Here is a 19,879-nt window from a genome sequence, read left to right as displayed (position 1 = left end):
ATCTAAAGAATGACCACTATTGCAAAGAGAGAAAAAAAGCATCTCCCCAAACTGTATGCGAGTCAATTTGCATCAATCTAAAAAAACATGTATTTCTTACCCTCAAAGCCTGGACAAACGCGACCGTCTGAGGCTTGGGCTTCCAGAGCTACGGCTGGGTCTATTGTCTACGCGTCTCCACGCATTTCCAATGGAGCGAAGACCTTTACCGAGCTCTAGACAAGAGATTCGGATGCAGCCGTAGTTTACACCTTGAGTGCAACACACACCATGACGTCAAACTACAGTCAGTCGTAGAAAAGATGCTATACGAGACGTTATCTACCAAAAAATCATCAAAGTTACGTCCAAAATTCTGGGGATTCTAGCTAATTATACCTTTTTCAGGTTGCAATATAGTGGCCCTTGAAGCGAAACCGATACTGGAATTTGATGCATTTTGTTTATGGTCGGCTTTCTTGACACGGTCTGCATGCATATGAGCAACCCAGGAGAAAATTCCAGTTGACTCCCATTGAATCCCATTGGATTTTTCAATGGGACCCAATAGGACTCAAGTGGATACAATAGGACCGAATGGGATCCCATTGGTTTCAATGGGACATATTCACACAGACTTATCATTCCAGTTGAATCCCATTGAGTCCCATTGGTCATTTTAATGTCACCCATTGGTTTCCAACTGGATTCCAACTGGATACAATGGGACCGGATGTGACCCCATTAGTTTCAATGGGACATATTCACACAGACTTTACACCCCAGTTGAATCCCATTGAGTCCCATTGGTCATTTTAATGTCACCCATTGGTTTCCAACTGGATTCCAACTGGATACAATGGGACCGGATGTGACCCCATTAGTTTCAATGGGACATATTCACACAGACTTTACACCCCAGTTGAATCCCATTGAGTCCCATTGGTCATTTTAATGTCACCCAATTGTTCCAACTGGATACAATGGGACCAGATGGGATCTTATTTGTTTCAATGAAAGATGTTCATGTGGACTTTACATTCCAGTTGAGTCCATTTTTTGGTCATTTAAATGGCACCCAGTAGGTTCTAATTGGATACAATGGGGCTGAGTGGGATCCAGTTGGTTTCATTGGGAGACATTCGTGGAGTTTACATTCCAGTTGGGTCCCTTTTAGTCCCATTGATGTGTTAGTGGCACCCAAATAGGTTTTAAATCGATACAATGGGGCCGAGTGGGATCCCATTGGTTTCAATGGGAGACAGTCGTGGACCCAATAGGTTTTAATTGGTTAGAGTGGGAAATTTTAGACTTGCAATCCATTGAGTCATGTAATATGGGAACTAACTGACTCAAATGTTCTGATGTAAGATAATCGGACTTGACTGCATTTAATGAGACGCAACTGCACCAAAGATGGTTTTTATTAGGTCTGTACTTGATTTAAAGGGACTTAATGGATTCTCTTGATTATTGAGACATTTCAAATGGACGCCGCATAGTGGAATCACACGTAATAAGATTCTATTTTTTTTTAATTAACCCGACTTAACAGGAATTTCTTACATTTACTCATTTTACTGATATTTAAAATCGTAAAATTTACTTCAGTTAATAAAAAAATAAAATGAAACCTCACTGGCCGATAAGCGTACGGGAAAATTAATTAGCACGCCTTTGTAAGCGTCGTTTACAAATGACTTTTTTTCGTCAGGGTCAACAGTCGCACGCGCGGTCGATCGTACCAACATGTACATAGTGGGTGCACTGAACCAATTCAAGCTCCATTGAAAATAGTGTAAAATCAACCAAGTTTGGAGCCCCATGGCAGGCAACTGAAGTCCCTGGGGCCTCTCAAACAAAAAACAATGTGTTGTGTGGTCCTTCAGATTTCATTTGATTTTCAATTTTTAGTAGGTTAACCAATGAATTTTTTAATTATCCGCCCAAAACAAACTCAGAAGGTTGCCAAGCCCTCCCAGCGGCCATTTTTCAAATGACATCCCTCACCTTCCTCGGGCTCTTCTGACTAATTTTCAGTCCCATTTTTGTCTGCTTTGCCCCCAGATGGGTGCCCTTGAATCTACAGAGATGATCCTGGGCCACATTGACACAATCCCACCATTTCTTGGCCCAAACAGACCCCTCTTTTTGAAACAATCTCTGGGGTGTAGTTTTGTGCGGCTCGGCCTGGCGGAGAATTTTCCCATATAGGAATCGTCACGATGCGGTCGTCATTAAGTCTGGTTCCCAGAACGGACTCATGCTGGACACTGGCAGCTCATAGGGCACGGAACCATACCACGTTCCCAGCGCATGTCATGCATACGTGGCACACACGCGCAGCTTTTGAATTGTCTAGAACTAGTATATAAAACCCTAACAGTAACATCGGTCAGTCAGAGATATGGCTTCGACCATAAAATTTGCCTTTGTGAGGTACTTAAAGGACAACGAGAAGGACATTGTTCCTATACATTACATCAAGAACTTCAGACTAACTGCAGCGAAGGACTTTGACTCAGCGAAAGCGTATTTAGTACAGTGGCGTGGTGACGTGGCAAGCCCTGTGTAGCAGCAGTGACGAGGACGTGTACATGTACATGTACTACAAGGCTCAGATACTGATGCTTGGAGGTAAGCCCCACTGTTTTATGAATGGTTTATTTAAAAAGACTCTTGCAGCAAAAATAGCGCAATTGCAGTCATTTTTACAATAAATAGATAGATACACCAGTTGTAAAAATATTTGACTTTAAGAATAAGAAACTTTTGTGTGGCATATACATGTACCTCCGGGCGCTAAACCTACCTCCGTCTCGCCCGCATGGGGAGTTCAATATTTTTATGGGGGTCGGAGGATAAGTGTAGCAACATGATGCCACTTTGTAAACTGGAAAATCCCCACGTTTTTGGCTCATAACTTGTCCTTCATTAACTTTGTCCACTTGCATGTGAACATGAGTATGAGTAGAGTTTATGGGAAAGTCTTTCATTTTGTTGGAACACAATTTCGCATTTTTAGGCCTATGTACATCCAATACGGGGTGCACACATTAAACTCTTAGTGCGTGGCTGTCGTTCTGACAGTCTTAACACCATGAACATGCTTCCCATTTCTTACATGTCTAAATTCTATCATTACGACACTGAACTGCGCAAGCACGATGACGTTACTGTTCATTATGACAGTTTATATATTTCTAAAATTCAAACTACTGCCGAGCAAAAGTTGTGGGCGAGTGACTAAGGCGTTTCGAACCCACATGGTGTGAGAGTTCTAATCGGCGTTTGGACCTTTTTTTTAAATTTCAAGTTTAAGGCCTAGAGGCCCTACCACTACCAGAATTTCTTTTTGTTGGATACTAATTGTGTAAGCACTGAAAGCAGGAATCTCTTTCTTTCCTCATCTGAGGCTTATTGGAAGATTTTTTTTTAGGGAAATGAAATCCGCACTAAAGTTAGTATGCTTACGCAGTTGCAGTGCTATGTAACGATGTACATGTACATGTAGAAAAAGGCCAATGTGTTACACATGCCACGATAGCAGCTGCCCATTAAAAATGCACTCAGTTGACCAGACTCCATGAAAGACTTTCCCCACAAACTTCTCATACTATAGTGCTCACATGCAAGTGGACTCTACACATAAATGTATGAAAGACAACAGTCAGAAATGTATTTTTTTCTGGTTTCAAAAGTGGCGTCAGGTTGAAACATTTATCCCATTTTGCACATAACAGATCAACTCCGAATTCAAATCCCAACCAAGTCTGAACACATAATACTGTGACAATGAAATTTAATTGGAGTGGCCCCAACTTATGAGGTGGCCCTAACTTGAGTTTAGTTGTTGTCTTAACTGCTGGAGAAACATGTTGAATACCTGTCATGATTGCTATATGTAGTTAGCCTGTGTCATTGAATTTGATGTGGTACTACATTTTGTGAAAACAGCTACCCGACAGGAACTTGAACAGAAGAAAGAAGCCTCCCGAGTTAGAATCCCAAAGGTGTTGGACACAAGTGTGGAAAGTTCTTCCTCTGAGGATGAATGTGAAGTCATTCAAAAGGAAACAGCAAAGATCCGTGTAAATTATGGTTTCAGGTCTACTCGGTCTCAAACAATTTGATCCTAAGTCAACTAAGCAGAAAAGTTGGTTGCAGGTCAGATTAGTCCCTTTCAGAAAATTAAGGAAAGGGGTCTGATGATTTACATACAAACAGTAAGGCAAAGTTTTAAAAAACATATTTAGCTTCCTCCCTCTGTGGAGAAAAGGAAGGAGGAGGCCCCCTTTTTTTGTGTGGTTTTTATTAGTCCTCCAGCCCCCTATTTTGCAAGATGACCACCAGCTTTATTAAATGTGCCCAGTTGGACTCAGCTTTTCAAGGGCTTACATCTTTCCTCCAAATTTTTGGAAAAACATTTTTTTTTGGTTTTTAAACTTTTTTGAAAGAGGCAGCCCCCTTAAAGGAAGTGGGCAAGGACGATAAACATGTATGTTTTTTTACTTTGCCTAATAGGAAGTCAGGGCACATTGTCACACAGTGTTCAATAAACGTGTACATGTAATTGTGGCTCATGCATGGACTAATTACCCTGTCAGTTTGTTTGCAATATTATGAAATCTTGGGAGGATTTATGGATGAATTGTATTAAAGTAAGATGTTAATGTGTTTCCATACACAGAACGGGCCACGTATTATTTCCTTTGTAACGACAAAAGCACAGTATTTTTACTTTGTTTTATATTGCTTGATTCCCATTCTTTGCCAGACTCAATGTGTGTCATTGTAACCCATATTTTATAATTTAAGAAGACAATATTTTTGCATTCACTGTGGTTATTGCTATTGTTTGTGAAAGTAATTTTACAGGAATCACCTTCTTTAGAACTTGCCATTTATTTAATTGCATTTATTTAAGCCAATGTATCTTTGCGGGTGAAAATTAGACATTGAAAACATTATTGCAAACGGGTGAAAATTAGATTTTGAAAGTATCACTGCAAACAGGTGAAAATTAGATATTGAAAACATCATTCTTGAGTAATGACTGGAAAACTTGCCATTTTAGTCCATTGTTTAATTGCATGTATTTATTAAATGTTTAAATTCCTTGTAACTATCAGAAACACCATAACTGTCTTGATAATTTGCCATTTCTACATTCATTTTGCATTTCTGTAAACCAATTGTAGTTTTCAAAGTGACCAGATTTCTTTCAGTCATCAACGGGAAACAAGGTTGAAAAGAATTGCTTGACTAAAATCTTGCCATGGTTTAGCCAATTCCTATTTTATTTTTGTAAACATGCCACCTTTGTAAGGAGGACTTCACTGCTACTTGCCGCATCAAGGACTGACCATCAATGAAGTTTTAATTTTTACATTCTTTAGATTTGTAAGTCAGTCTACTTATTACCAATTAACTCTTAGTTTTCAAGATATTCATTACAATATTTAATCACATACATGTATGTCTTGTGTCGCTGCTTTACAAGTGTTCTATACATTACCAATGGGATTCTATCAGTGAGCCAGTGGGACCAATGGGATATCACTCAATGGGGTTTTTAATGTTCGATAGGAACCAATGGGATTTTATTCAGTGGGACATATGGAATATGTCAATGGGACCCTATGGGTTATATCGATGGGATATGTCAATGGGACCCAATGGGTTATATCAATGGGATATGTCAATGGGACCCAATGGGTTATATCAATGGGATATGTCAATGGGACCCAATGGGTTATATCAATGGGATATGTCAATGGGACCCAATGGGATATGTCAATGGGACCCAATGGGTTATATCAATGGGATATGTCAATGGGACCCAACGGGTTATATCAATGGGACCCCAATGGGATATGTCAATGGGACCCAATGGGATATGTCCCAAATTCCACGATAATCCCATTGGGTCCCATTGCATGAGTCCCATTAGATGGGACCCAATGGGTTCCCATTGGGTCCCATTCAATGGGACCCAATGGGAATTTTCTCCTGGGAAATGATGGGCAGCATAGAGTGGTACTTATTAGTTTATTATTTCGTGGGAACGAGATGATTTTGAGGGAACGAAATGATAATTCGAGGGAACGGAATTAAAAAAATCTTCATTGTGCCTCTTCCGTTAGGGGCTCCTTAGGTACTCGTAGAGAGGGACATCGAATGCAACTGTGCGTTTTTGCAAGTTGAGTCTCACTCACTGTCCGACAGTAAATGCCCCCCCCCCAAAAAAAAATTCAAAATACATGTACATACAATGCAGGGCGGAAATAATGCCACCCGGCGCTCCGAAGGAACGGGTTAGCCTTTCGACGGTTTTGTGTGTGTGTGTGGGGGGGTGGCGGATCAGGTCGACATTCAAGACAATGACCAGAAGCGGTTTTCTTTTGAATAAGGGTTTGATATGCTACATTTTTAATCAGTCTTTTCCCAAGATTATTAAGCATACTTTTGCCCTATGCGGAATAACACATGAATCGCTGGACTGCTGGGCAGCTTAAAGAGCATAACACTGTATGGGTAAATAAGTGCTAAAACAAAACCACTTTCTAAAACCGTTGGGCAAAAAGAGACAAGTCTACCTATAACAGAGCCTAAAAGTTGACAAGTTGGCAACTCACGAAACAGGTATTGCTTTTCTGATTTTTTTAGCTGTTTTGGCAACAGCTGGAACAGCTCTTTCTTTTCTGATTATTTTTTTTCATTTCCTTTTTGGGGTTTTGGCAAGTTGCAAAAAATGCATTCTTTTTGTTCTTTTTTTGGGGGGGGGTTAGCTGTTTCGGCAACAGCCGGAACAGTATTGTTTTTCTGATATTTTTTTTTCTTTTTCAACTCAATTCCTTCCACCAGTCGACTTTGGCAGTTTACTAAATCTGATCAACTTCAAACTTGGCAGACTTTTGAGCCATCATCCAAGAACGGTCCCAGAAGAAATTCACAGTGATAACTTAAGTCGTTTATTTATTATTGATTTTTTAAGAATTATTTTTCCCCATGGACTTTGTACACAGATTGCACACAGTTTTCTGACTGTCCTTTATCAGGCTATGGGGGCGCTATTGCAGAATAACGGTGACACTCCTGGGCTTTCAATTTTCAACAAACTGTCCTATATTGAACCATGGATGGCGTTTCTTCAGAGCAAAGGGTTTGTACACACATTGTCCAGCATAATGTGTGAGCAGTCCTTAACTTCGACCGAGAATTACTACCAGAACGAAGAAGAAATCAGACTAAATTTTTACTTCCGTTCGATCGCAAATATACCCAAGTGTGCAAATATTAAATAATATTTCATAAGTTTTGTCCAGTTTAGACACAAATCACGTGACATGAAATTAAAGGAGCAGTTTTCCTGCACACGTGTTTCTAGCCCATTGACTTTGTACACGATTTTGAGCCACAATTTTGGTAACGTTCCAAAGTGATAGCCAACGAAGACCCTTATGCACGATTTATTGCAAAGGGATGACGTCATGATGACTTCATCACCTTATTTTATATTCATTTTTGAACATTAGATTTTTCCCCATAGGTTTTTGTACACGTATTTCTACTTAACACAAGTGAACAAGTAGTCTTTAACTTAGGCGCAAGATTACTATAAGAACGAAGGAGAAATCGGGTACTTTACGCTCTGCTATTTGATTTGAAATATGCCTAAGAGTCCGAATATGAAGTAATATTTTATTAGAAATGTTCAGTTTAAGTGCAAATCACGTGACATGAACTGAAAGGAGCAGTGTTTCCGCAAATGAGTTTTTTGCCCTGGACTTTGTACACGTTTTCAAGGAATAATTTTAAAACCTTTCCGATGTTTCATGGTTATCAAAGCGACAGCCAACAAAGACCGTGATACAAGAATTATTGTAAGTAAAGGACGTCATGATGACGTTATCATGTCATTTATTCGTGATTTTTCAATATTTATTTTAGCCCATTGACTTTGTACACGTTTTCAAGCAAGCATTTGGGTTAGTTTGAGAGCTTTGATCAACTTCAAAGTTACAGCCAAGAAAGACCTTGATGCAAAAATACGTGGAAATTTATGATGTCGTGATGACGTCATCATGTGATTTATTATTGATTTTTAAATATTTATTTCAGCCCATTGACTTAGTACACATATTCGAGGCACTAATTTCGTACCTCAGTAATCATTGATCACCGTTAAACTTACAGCAAGCACTAACTACACAAGAAGATAATTCTAAAATATTTATGTCATGATGACGTCATCACGTGATTTGGTATTAAATTGTGAATACTTAAATATGTCAGATGTTGTTAATTCTGCCTGGATTCTACTTTTGCGTTGATTAAAAAGGCGCGTGACACCCGATGATCTGCGTGGGGACGTATTAAGTCCTGAACCCCAAACAGGACGGGTGATGAAGTCAATGACAACATCAGACCCTTAACTTGCAGATTCAGCGTGGCGACATTTGCCAAAGAAAGGAAGAGTAGTTTTAAAGTGTATATCATACAGTTCAACTTTTAGTCACAGTTATCAAAAGTGAAATTCATTTTTGCGCCAAAATGTTCAGGATAGTGCAACAGATGTCATCTCTAGTGGTCCTGCAATCTTTGTTCTTATATTTTGTACACAGAAAATGTGAAATGTACAATCGATTACTCTTATGTTAGGTATTATCAAAGATTTTCTGGTTTTTAGTGTGCAATGCATATTTATGATTATGCAAATAACACGGGGTTTGCAAACCAATGTCAGTGGAGAATACACTCTTTAAGTCCTTACATCTTCTAAAATACACGTCCGATTGGGTTCAAATTTTGCAGATAATTTAAATAGAGAGTGCTGAAGAGGAAATTTGACCTTATGTGATGACATGAGCAGACAAGTCACGTGACATTAAATTGAACTCTTGAAGGCCCTTATCTCCTGATGCACCAGACTAATCGGGTTCAAATCTTTCAGGTGTCTTGAGAATGGGGTGCGTCAGAGGAATATTGACCTTATGTGATGATGTCGTCACCAGGAGACAAGTCACGTGACATTAAAGGGGAAATCTTCAAACCACTATACCTCGAAAGGTACGTGTCTGATGCGGTTGAAACTTTGTTTGTGGCTTGAAAGGGAAGGGTTTTAGACGAAGCCAGAATTCTGCAAAAATAAGAGGCAGTTGGACAAGAACTCACACTTCCCTAACTATTGCAAATATGGATTTGAAACTTATATGAATAGAAAGAAGAACATGCCTTTTCAGATAACACCAATATTGCCAGATTTATATAATTTTAAGACCCATGCTCGATTATATGAAGCATTCTCTGCGCGGGATAAGGACCGGTATAGCGCAGACGAAGCCAGAATTCCCCAAAGATGGGAAGCAGTTGGAAAAGAACTTGCACTTCCTTTGGCAGTTATTTCCCTAATTACTGCAATTATGGAAATGAAACTTGTATGAATGGATAGAGGAACACGTGGCCTTTCCGATGAAACCAAGGTTGCAATGTTTGGATAATTTGTAGACATTTTATGCTCGAATATATAAAGCATTTACTGTGCAAGTACAGGATATGGTATAGCGCAATGTCAGAATTACTCAAAAATATCAGGCAGTTGGACAAGAACTTGAATTTCCTTTTGCAGGTATTTCCCTACCTACTGCAAATATGGACATGTAACTTATATGAATGGAAAGAAGAACATGTGGCCTTTCGGATGACACCAAGTTTGCCACATTTAGACAATTTGCAGACCTTTTGACAGCAAGATTGAAAAATGTAGATAATTCTTAGACCTTTTATGCTCGATTACAGGAAGCATTTTCTGCGCGGGATAAGGACCGGTATAGCGTAGATGAAGCCAGAATTCCGGGAAAAAAGGAGGCAGTTGGAAACGAAGTTGCATTTCCTTTGGCAGATATTTCCCTAACTATTACAAATTTGGATATGAAACTTATATCAGCAGTCTGCGTACAGAAGTTGTCACAGTGTCGAAACGGCCCTTCTCAAAGTTCATAGTGACATCATGTGTGCCGTGGACAACAAAAAAGCCGTGCTGCGGGTACTTCTGGACCTCTCAGCGGCCTTTGACACCATCGATCACTCAGTACTTATTCATAGACCGTCACCAGATAGTTCAGATACAAGGGGAATCCTCAGGTGCGATTAAGGTTAAATATGGGGTCCCCCAGGGATCTGTTCTTGGTCCGATCCTTTTTACTCTCTATACAACGCCTCTTGGGGAACTCGCCCGGCAACACAATATCCAATCACATTTTTACGCAGACGATACCCAGCTGTATACTTCATTCAGTCCCAACCTTGAGGATGATGATACAAAGATGCTCGATTCTCTCATCACATGCTTGCACGACATCCAGAAGTGGATGCTGGACAATTTCCTGAGGTTCAACCCACATAAGACAAAGTTCATGATTATTTCTTCGCCACAACTTCAACACAAAATCAAAAATCCAAAACCTACAAATAGGCGATGCTGTTCTGGTACCCAGTACGGATGCCCGCAATCTTGGTGTGGTGTTTGACCGGTTCTTAAACTTTGAAAAACATGTGTCCAAGATTTGTCAGACATCATACATGCATCTAAGAAGAATAGCAAGTATCAGACACTTACTTTCTCAGAACGCAGCAGAGCAACTCATTCATGCCTTTATCACTGCTAAACTTGATTTTTGCAATAGCCTGCTCACCGGTCTTCCACACGGTACAATTCATCGTTTGCAACTTGTACAGAACGCTGCCGCACGTCTTCTAACGAGCACCAAAAGAACAGCTCACATAACTCCCATTCTCAACAAACTACATTGGTTACCCATCAAAAACAGAATTTAGTTCAAGATCCTCCTTCTCACATTCAAGACACTCCACGGCTCTAGTCCCCTTTATCTTGCAAACATGCTGCAACTCCGCTCTGTCAGGCCGGGTCTGAGGTCAACAAGTAATACCCTAGTTGTTCCCCGGACTCGGCTGGCCAGTGCCGGAGACAGGGCTTTTTCTACAATTGCACCACGCTTATGGAACTCACTCCCGGATCATCTAAGACAAGAACATGACATCAAGCAATTTCAGCATCATCTCAAAACATTCTTCTTCTCACAAGCTTTTTCACTATGAATGTACAATTGAGTTTTTCATTTTTCCACCTAGATCAGAGCCTCTGAATGCTTTGCAGATATAGTGCGCCTTATAAATGCATTATTATTATTATTATTATATGAATAGATAGGGGAACATGTGGCCTTTCAGATGACAGCAAGATTGAAAGATTTAGATAATTCTCCGACCTTTTATGCTCGAATACACGAAGCATTCACTGTGCGAGTACAGGACCCGGTGTAGCGCAAAGTCAGAATTACAAAACAATATCAAGCAGTCAGACAAGAACTTGCACTTCCTTTTGCAGATATTTCCCTAACTACTGCAAATATGGATATGAAACTTATACTAATGGATAGACGAACATGCAGCCTTTTTAGATGACGCCAAGATTGCAAGATTTAGATAATTCTGAAACTTTGTATGCTCCAATATATTGTGGCGAAACAGGGTAGCTGCGCAGACTTGTGTTTAGTCTGGGTCATTAATAATTCAGGAGCGTGTTAATCATGCATTAAACATGCGCGCGGCAACCAATCAGAGGCGCGCATTACCTTAGGTCTGGGCGCTGGCTGCGTGGGTTGCCGGGACTTCTCAAGATGGCAGCGTGCTAACCAGAGCTCTGTGGAGTTGTGTTGTATTTCGAGAGTAAATCTGACGTACGACCGCCGGTGGTTGGGGATCTACCTCAAGTGTACCTGGTGCGATCGGTTAGTGTGGTACTTGTTCTCAGTTGCCGGAGCTGCCGATTATATCAGATCTCTTTGAAGATTGGGAATCGTAAGACAGTCTCGTTTATTTAAGAAGTGGTAGATTATAGGGTTAGGGAACCCGAGCGAACCAGTTAATTGGGGAATTAGCGAAGCTTAGACTAGAAGGATTGTGTGCCGTTGTTCCATGCTTGTTGGCATAGCGACGGTTGGTTGCGGTCCTGGTCTGGGAGCTTGCTTTCCTCGTTGAGGTTTACCGGGTGCAGGTTTCCGTTAGAGTCTGGTGAGGACTATTATAATCGCCTTCTTAATCAACTTACCTGTGTTATTTCATAATAACTTGAAGTGGGTGAGGGTTATTTAAGTCACCTGAAACCTTGTTGCAGTTTGGGAACTGTGTTGCTTTGTAAGGCAGTACAGATTATTCTTGTATAAGTGTACCCTGTTGTGTTGTACAGTTACGAAGATTGTAATTGCTTGTGTGGTCAAGACTTATCAGTTATAAGCCATCAGTAGATTATTTATTTAGACTTGAGGGCTACCCTGATCACTGTGAGGGTTACCTGGTTATTGTGAGGGTTACCCTGATCACTGCGAGGGTTATTCTGGTGTAGGTTAAGGATAAGGCTGATTAATCACGACCGTGGTGCAGTTGACCACATAGGACTATCTCCCCGTGAGGATAATTTTGTATATAGTTAATTGCTGTTGTATATAACGGATAACTGAGCACTGACATTGAATAAACCAATCATATAATTGCCTTAGAGATCACTGGTCACCGTGAGATTTAGTCAGTCCTGTATCACTTGTATTGACATTAACTGTAATCTTTATTGACATTGGGATCAATTACCTAATCACAGAGCGGTGGTAAACTTCCACCAAACGAACAGCCCCTAAGGCATAGTCCACCGTTCGTTAACTGATATCCCCCCTTGCGTTTGGATAGCCGCTCATTCTTGCGTAAGGTCAAATAAATATATTTGTGCGGTAGGCCAGGTCAATTCTATCTCCGATCCGGCCAGTCTGCTGGTCCGCCACAAAAAGGTGTCAGTTGTCCCGCCACAAATGGTGTCAGAAGTGGGATGATCTGTGTTTTTGTTATAGTTGTATTTACCAATAAAGAGAAAAATTTTTGTCATTTGTTGTGAAGTGGATGTGCCTCACAGAGGTGCACAGCGAGGGTATTTGTAACGAGGTAGGCGGGTTATGCTTACCTGGGTAGTTACTGCCTTGTACATTGTATTCGTTGTTGGGTTGGTGACATTGGTGGGGATTCCGTTTAGGATTCGAGCGGAGTTGCGATCCTTGCGACGTACTGCAGGACAGCAACTGCCAATCCTGTTGAGAACTCACCGGGTGGTAGTAGGTATACAAAGCTTGGTAAATTCTGGAGGCTTGGGACTGGGAGTCCCGCAGCCTGAGTTTGCCTGTGAGTTACCAGTATCGCCAAGTGGCCAGTGGCCGAGTCTAGAGAGTCTAGTTGAGACTGAGATCCCTGCTCAGGAGGAAACTCCAGTATGAGTGTGGTTAAGGACAGTGGTGTTAGCTCGATGGGGGCTGACAAGGGTTCTGTCCTGGACGAGCTGAACCGGTCAAGAATGGAGGTTCAGTGGTTAAAGTGGGAGAGGGACTGTTTGTCCGCAGAGTTGGAGGCTGTGAAGAAAGGTACACAGCCTAAAACGCTGAATGAGGATACCCCTAAGAGTAGGGATACACCTCTGGTTGAAGTTGATTCTGAAATCAGCTGGAAATTGCCTAAGGGTACCCTCGGGTACGACCTGAAGGCAAGAGAGCGTTCCTGTGTTGGCACATCGCCGGAATTGGTTCCAAAGGAAGTGCCGAGGCAAGCTGAGAGTACGCCTGTGAGGCCTATTCCCATGCGTAGTCCTAGCACCAATCCGTTTCTGAACCATGAGGTTGATTGCGCCGAGAAGGAGCGAGGGTTACACAGTGAGTTGTTGAGTTTTCTTACTTGCCCTACTGTGGAGAAATCTGACAAAGTTGTCGATAAGGTGGACTCACCTGGAGTTGGCCCTTGGCCACTAAAAAGGGAGTCTAGGTTGGTGGGTAGTGAGGGTTATGGTACACCAAGCGGTAGACCTCGAAGGCCTACGATTACCCCCGATCGGTATAACGGTAAGGTTCTTTGGAACGAGTACTACCGCCACTTTGAGGCGTGTAGGAAGGTGAATCAGTGGAGTGAGGAGCAGGCAACCGAGTTCCTGGCTGCTAGCCTCCAGGGTGATGCGCTCCGTATTCTTGGCGACGGGTCCAAGAAGTTCACGTTTGAAGAACTTGTTCAGGTTCTAAACAGGAGGTTTGGTCCCAGCCAACAGGCTGAGAACTACCTCGTGGACTTAAGGAGCCGACGTCAGGGGTTGAAGGAGAGTCTTCAAGAACTGGGGCAGGCAGTCCGTGAGTTGGTGGTGAAATCCTATCCAGAGATTCCCGAAGAGGCACGTGAGCGCCTGGGGAAAAATCACTTCATGGATGCTGTGTCGAGTCAGGTGGTCCGGGAAGGCATTTATCGCGGCCCGTCCGAAGACCCTGGACGAGGCGATACGTGCAGCTATAGAGACTGAGAATTTTGAGAAAGTTGAGAGTGAAAGGCGAGTAGAGAAGAAGCCAACGAAATTCACAAGGGCCATGGACTCGGGCACCGAAGAGCGTTTGCAGAAGTTGGAGGAGAGTGCTGGGCAGCAAGCCAAGAAGATAGATCAGGTGGTCAAGATGTTGACTGAGTTCACGAGTAAGGGGCTGAGCCAGGGTGACGATAAGCCTCCAGCGAGGCTGTCGCCGAAACTAGAGAAAAAGAAGCCTTGTGTGTTGAAGTGCTTCAGGTGTAAAGAGGTTGGTCATTTTGCCAAGGAATGTACCAAGCCTCGGAAAGAGAGAAAGGGGCAGGCTGGACCTCCCCGAGTGCCCAAACGAGGGACAAACGAAGCCAACCAGAGGCACAGGACAGAAAAAGGCAGAGAACCACTAGGTGCTCAGCCCAAGTCTGTTTCCCGGCCAAGGTGTGGGCTGTTTGTCGATGGAGTCGTTAGAGGGGCGAAGTGTCGGTTCTTAGTTGATTCAGGGTCAACAGACACTTTAATCAGTAGTGTTGTTTATCATAAAATTCCCAAGGAGCAAAGGCCTGTGCTGGAAGCGGAAGAGGCCAGCATTCGGCAAGTTGATGGCAGTCCATTAGCAACAATGGGTACTGCTTGGGTCGATATACAAATAGGCAAAACAGTTTACCCGGTTAGGGTAATTTTTGCCGACATGAAGTGTGAGGGTATATTAGGGATGGACTTCCTGTTACCTACCAGAGGTAACTTAGATTTTGGAAGGTTGGAGTTGAGGCTGAATGGAGAAAGATCAAGGTGTACTAATGGTGCTGGTGAGCCGTTTGTCGGTCGAGTATTGGTGGCGGAAACCACCGAGATCCCAGCCGGCCATGAGCTATTGTGCCTGGTCCTGTAGCCAGTACCTGTGAGGCAATGCGACAGCCGGCCTTGGTTGAACCTGTGGAAGGTGGTGGCGAATTGGCTCAGCGAGGGTTAGTTTTAGCCCGGTCGCTGGTGGAGCCAAACGCCGAGTCTCTACCGCTGCGGATATTTAATCCGAATGAGGAGAGACGCGTTGTCCGAAAGGGGACAGCTGTTGGTACAATTGCTGCGGTTGAGGCTGACTCCATAGTCCTGCCTGGTGAGAACCATGAGTGTGAGGTCTATGGAGACCTGCCAAGTCACCTGCATGATCTGTATGACCAGTGTAAGATCAACATTGGTGAGGAGTATCATGAGGAGGTGAAGGCTTGTTTGATTGAATATCAGGACGTATTTTCCCGTGGTAATGAGGACATAGGGCAGACTGATGTGGTAAAACACCCAGATCAATACTGGCGCCGCGAGGCCTATTAAGGAGCGGCCATGGCGTTCGTCCCCTGTGTAACCAACAGGAAATAATGAGGCAGGTGGAAGATTTGCAGAAGAGGGGCATTATAGAACCATCTGACAGTCCCTGGCTGCAAACGTGGTGTTGGTCCGGAAGAAGGACGGGACCCGACGATTTTGTGTCGATTACAGAGGGTTGAATAGGGTAACAATCAAAGATGCTTACCCTGTCCCTCGTATTGATGAGACGCTAGATGCGTTAGCAGGGGCAAAGTGGTTCTCGACGCTTGATTTGGCGTCGGGATATTGGCAGGTCGCCCTCGACGAGGACGCGAGCCAGAAATCAACCTTTGTGGTGCGGAACGGGTTGTATAGGTGGCGTTGCATGCCCTTTGGTATTTGTAACGCCCCTGCGACGTTCGAGAGGTTGATGGAGAAGGTGATGGCGGGTCTCCAGTGGGAGACACTGCTCATCTACCTGGATGATGTCATTGTTTATGGCAGGACTGAGAGAGAGGAGATTGAACGGCTTCGAGTCGTTCTCTCCAGACTCCGAAAAGCTGGATTGAAGTTGAAGCCGAGTAAGTGCTTTTTGTTCCAGCGCTCTGTGACCTATTTGGGTCATGTAGTGTCGTCTGAAGGTGTGGCTACCGACCCTGAAAAGGTTCGGGCAGTGGCTGAGTGGCCCACACCTAAGTGTGTCCGAGAAGTTCGAAGCTTTTTAGGCCTCGCTTCTTATTATAGGAAGTTTATCAGGGGATTTGCCGAGGTAGCGTCGCCTCTGCATGCGCTGACTGAAAAGTCAAGAGAGTTTCGATGGACGGATGCCTGCCAAGAGGCATTTGAAGAGTTGAAACTGAGGCTGCAGACTGCACCTGTGTTGGCATATCCCATACCTGAGTCTGATTACGTTTTGGACACGGACGCGAGTGGGGATGGACTGGGGGCAGTTTTGTCCCAGGTCCATGAGGGTCATGAGAAGGTCCTGGCCTTTGCAAGCCGCAAGCTCAGCAAGGCCGAGAGGAACTATTGTGTTACCCGGAGAGAACTTTTAGCGGTAGTTGTCTATCTGAAGAAGTTCAAACAGTATCTGTAATGGTCGGAAAGTTTTAACTTCGCAACGATCATGCTGCTCTTAGGTGGTTACTTGATTTTAAGAACCCCGAGGGTCAGCTTGCTCGGTGGCTTGAGGTAATCTCCGAGTATGACGTGTCCATTCAGCACAGACCTGGACGTAAGCATGGAAATGCTGACGGGTTGTCTAGGAAGGTCTGTAAACAGTGTGGTCGGTCTGATATGAAAGGGGCAACGGAAGTTGCCGGAAATCCAACGGTTGTGTCTGAGAAGGAGAGTCGCCGTGAGGTTGACTCTGACTTAGCAGTTCCTGAGGCAGACGTGAGGGGCATCTTTGCCGAACCACACTGGTCTAGGGATGAAGTAAGGGGGGCACAACTTGACGATCAAAGTATTGGTTGGATTGTGAGGGCTAAAGAGGAGTCGGACAGCCGCCCGGTTTGGGAGACTGTATCAGCCGCATCCTCGGCGCACAAGACCCTATGGTCCTCATGGGATCAGTTGGGGGTGCGCGATGGTGTCCTGTACCGAAGTTGGGAGTCCGATGACGGGAAGTCGATTAGGTGGCGACTGGTACTGCCTGAGAAATTGAGAAAGGTTGTACTGCAGGAGCTACACGGAGGTCAGACTAGCGGTCACCTTGGGGTCACGAAAATCTTGGCTAAGGCCAAGTTGCGGTACTACTGGCCTGGGATGACCGCAGATGTGAGGTCATTCGTTAGGAGCTGTGATCTGTGTGCGAGGAGGAAAGCTCCTGCCAAGAGGAGAATTCCCCCCCCCCCCAAAACAGTATTTGATGAGCGAGCCCATGGAGTGAGTGGCTGTGGACTTGCTGGGGCCACTGCCCCAAAGTGACAGTGGCAACACTTGGATCATGGAGTTCGAGAACGACATTAGATGAGCCACCGGAGAGGTGTAGGAGGACAGCAGCCCTGCTTAGAGGAGCGGATCCACCTAGGCGAACCTTCCTAGACGGTGAGCTGGTCCACGAGGAGACCACAACTGCCAAGTACAAGAAGGTGGTGGACGCCAGCTGCTACTCAACCCAAGCTTAATTATAGCGTTTATCTTCCTAATCATGATAATTCCAATTTAAAATTTGTTTTATATCCATGATTTTTGATTGCCTACGATTATTTGTAAATAGACGATTCACCATAATTTATCTTAAAGTTGCGGACACAAACTAGCGTTTTTCTCCGCGTAAAAGTATAAAGTGTGTTGAAGTGTTCTTAAATTTTCATATTAGTTATCTCTGTAAGGTTTTCTAAAGCATTTTATAAAGTTGCAAAAGTTCGTATATTTTCTAATTCAACAGTGCATAATTTATGTTAATTATGGTGTATGAGGATTACTAGGTAAGCCTCAGGTAAGTTGCTTGAGCGTGGTTGCACGTGCAGGTACAGTAATGGATGTGTTTGTATAACACGTATGTGAGGTTGATCAACTAGATCTCATGGAATGGTTTTTAATTGTATAACATGTATTGTGTGGTTTCAGGTAAACCTCACATGTTATGCTGTATAAATTTCTATTACCCCTGTTTCTTTTAATATTTCGGTTAAGCGTTTTAACCCGGGACGGGCTAAGCTTAGCTGGGGCCTGTGTGGCGAAACAGGGTAGCTGCGCAGACTTGTGTTTAGTCTGGGTCATTAATAATTCAGGAGCGTCTTAATCATGCATTAAACATGCGCGCGGCAACCAATCAGAGGCGCGCATTACCTTAGGTCTGGGCGCTGGCTGCGTGGGTTGCCGGGACTTCTCAAGATGGCAGCGTGCTAACCAGAGCTCTGTGGAGTTGTGTTGTATTTCGAGAGTAAATCTGACGTACGACCGCCGGTGGTTGGGGATCTACCTCAAGTGTACCTGGTGCGATCGGTTAGTGTGGTACTTGTTCTCAGTTGCCGGAGCTGCCGATTATATCAGATCTCTTTGAAGATTGGGAATCGTAAGACAGTCTCGTTTATTTAAGAAGTGGTAGATTGTAGGGTTAGGGAACCCGAGCGAACCAGTTAATTGGGGAATTAGCGAAGCTTAGACTAGAAGGATTGTGTGCCGTTGTTCCATGCTTGTTGGCATAGCGACGGTTGGTTGCGGTCCTGGTCTGGGAGCTTGCTTTCCTCGTTGAGGTTTACCGGGTGCAGGTTTCCGTTAGAGTCTGGTGAGGACTATTATAATCGCTTTCTTAATCAACTTACCTGTGTTATTTCATAATAACTTGAAGTGGGTGAGGGTTATTTAAGTCACCTGAAACCTTGTTGCAGTTTGGGAACTGTGTTGCTTTGTAAGGCAAAACAGATTATTCTTGTATAAGTGTACCCTGTTGTGTTGTACAGTTACGAAGATTGTAATTGCTTGTGTGGTCAAGACTTATCAGTTATAAGCCATCAGTAGATTATTTATTTAGACTTGAGGGCTACCCTGATCACTGTGAGGGTTACCTGGTTATTGTGAGGGTTACCCTGATCACTGCGAGGGTTATTCTGGTGTAGGTTAAGGATAAGGCTGATTAATCACGACCGTGGTGCAGTTGACCACATAGGACTATCTCCCCGTGAGGATAATTTTGTATATAGTTAATTGCTGTTGTATATAACGGATAACTGAGCACTGACATTGAATAAACCAATCATATAATTGCCTTAGAGATCACTGGTCACCGTGAGATTTAGTCAGTCCTGTATCACTTGTATTGACATTAACTGTAATCTTTATTGACATTGGGATCAATTACCTAATCACAGAGCGGTGGTAAACTTCCACCAAACGAACAGCCCCTAAGGCATAGTCCACCGTTCGTTAACTGATATCCCCCCTTGCGTTTGGATAGCCGCTCATTCTTGCGTAAGGTCAAATAAATATATTTGTGCGGTAGGCCAGGTCAATTCTATCTCCGCTCCGGCCAGTCTGCTGGTCCGCCACAAAAAGGTGTCAGTTGTCCCGCCACAATATGAAGCATTCACTGCGCAGGATGAGGACAGGTATAGCGCAGACGAAGCCAGAATTCCGCCAAAATAGGAGGCAGTTGTACAAGAACTTGCACTTCCTTTTGTAGATATTTCCCTAACTACTGCAAATATGGAAACGAAACTTTCATGAATTAATAGAGCAACATGTGGCCTTTCA

General features: G+C 43.4%; 1 long non-coding RNA gene across 1 annotated transcript; it reads left to right on the top strand.

Moving 5' to 3' along the window:
* The first annotated feature begins 489 nt into the window (after positions 1-489).
* Positions 490-5,452, top strand: LOC147795321 (uncharacterized). The gene is made up of 2 exons (XR_015424002.1): positions 490-2,616; positions 3,937-5,452. It is a non-coding gene; the product is annotated as an uncharacterized LOC147795321 (long non-coding RNA).
* Positions 5,453-19,879: the final 14,427 nt, after the last annotated feature.

Source organism: Acanthaster planci, unplaced genomic scaffold (assembly GCF_054643075.1).
Source record: "Acanthaster planci isolate LZ-2023a unplaced genomic scaffold, COTS_SCS Contig74, whole genome shotgun sequence".
Classification (NCBI taxonomy): Eukaryota; Metazoa; Echinodermata; class Asteroidea; order Valvatida; family Acanthasteridae; genus Acanthaster; species Acanthaster planci.
This window is presented reverse-complemented; position numbering and strand designations above follow the sequence as displayed.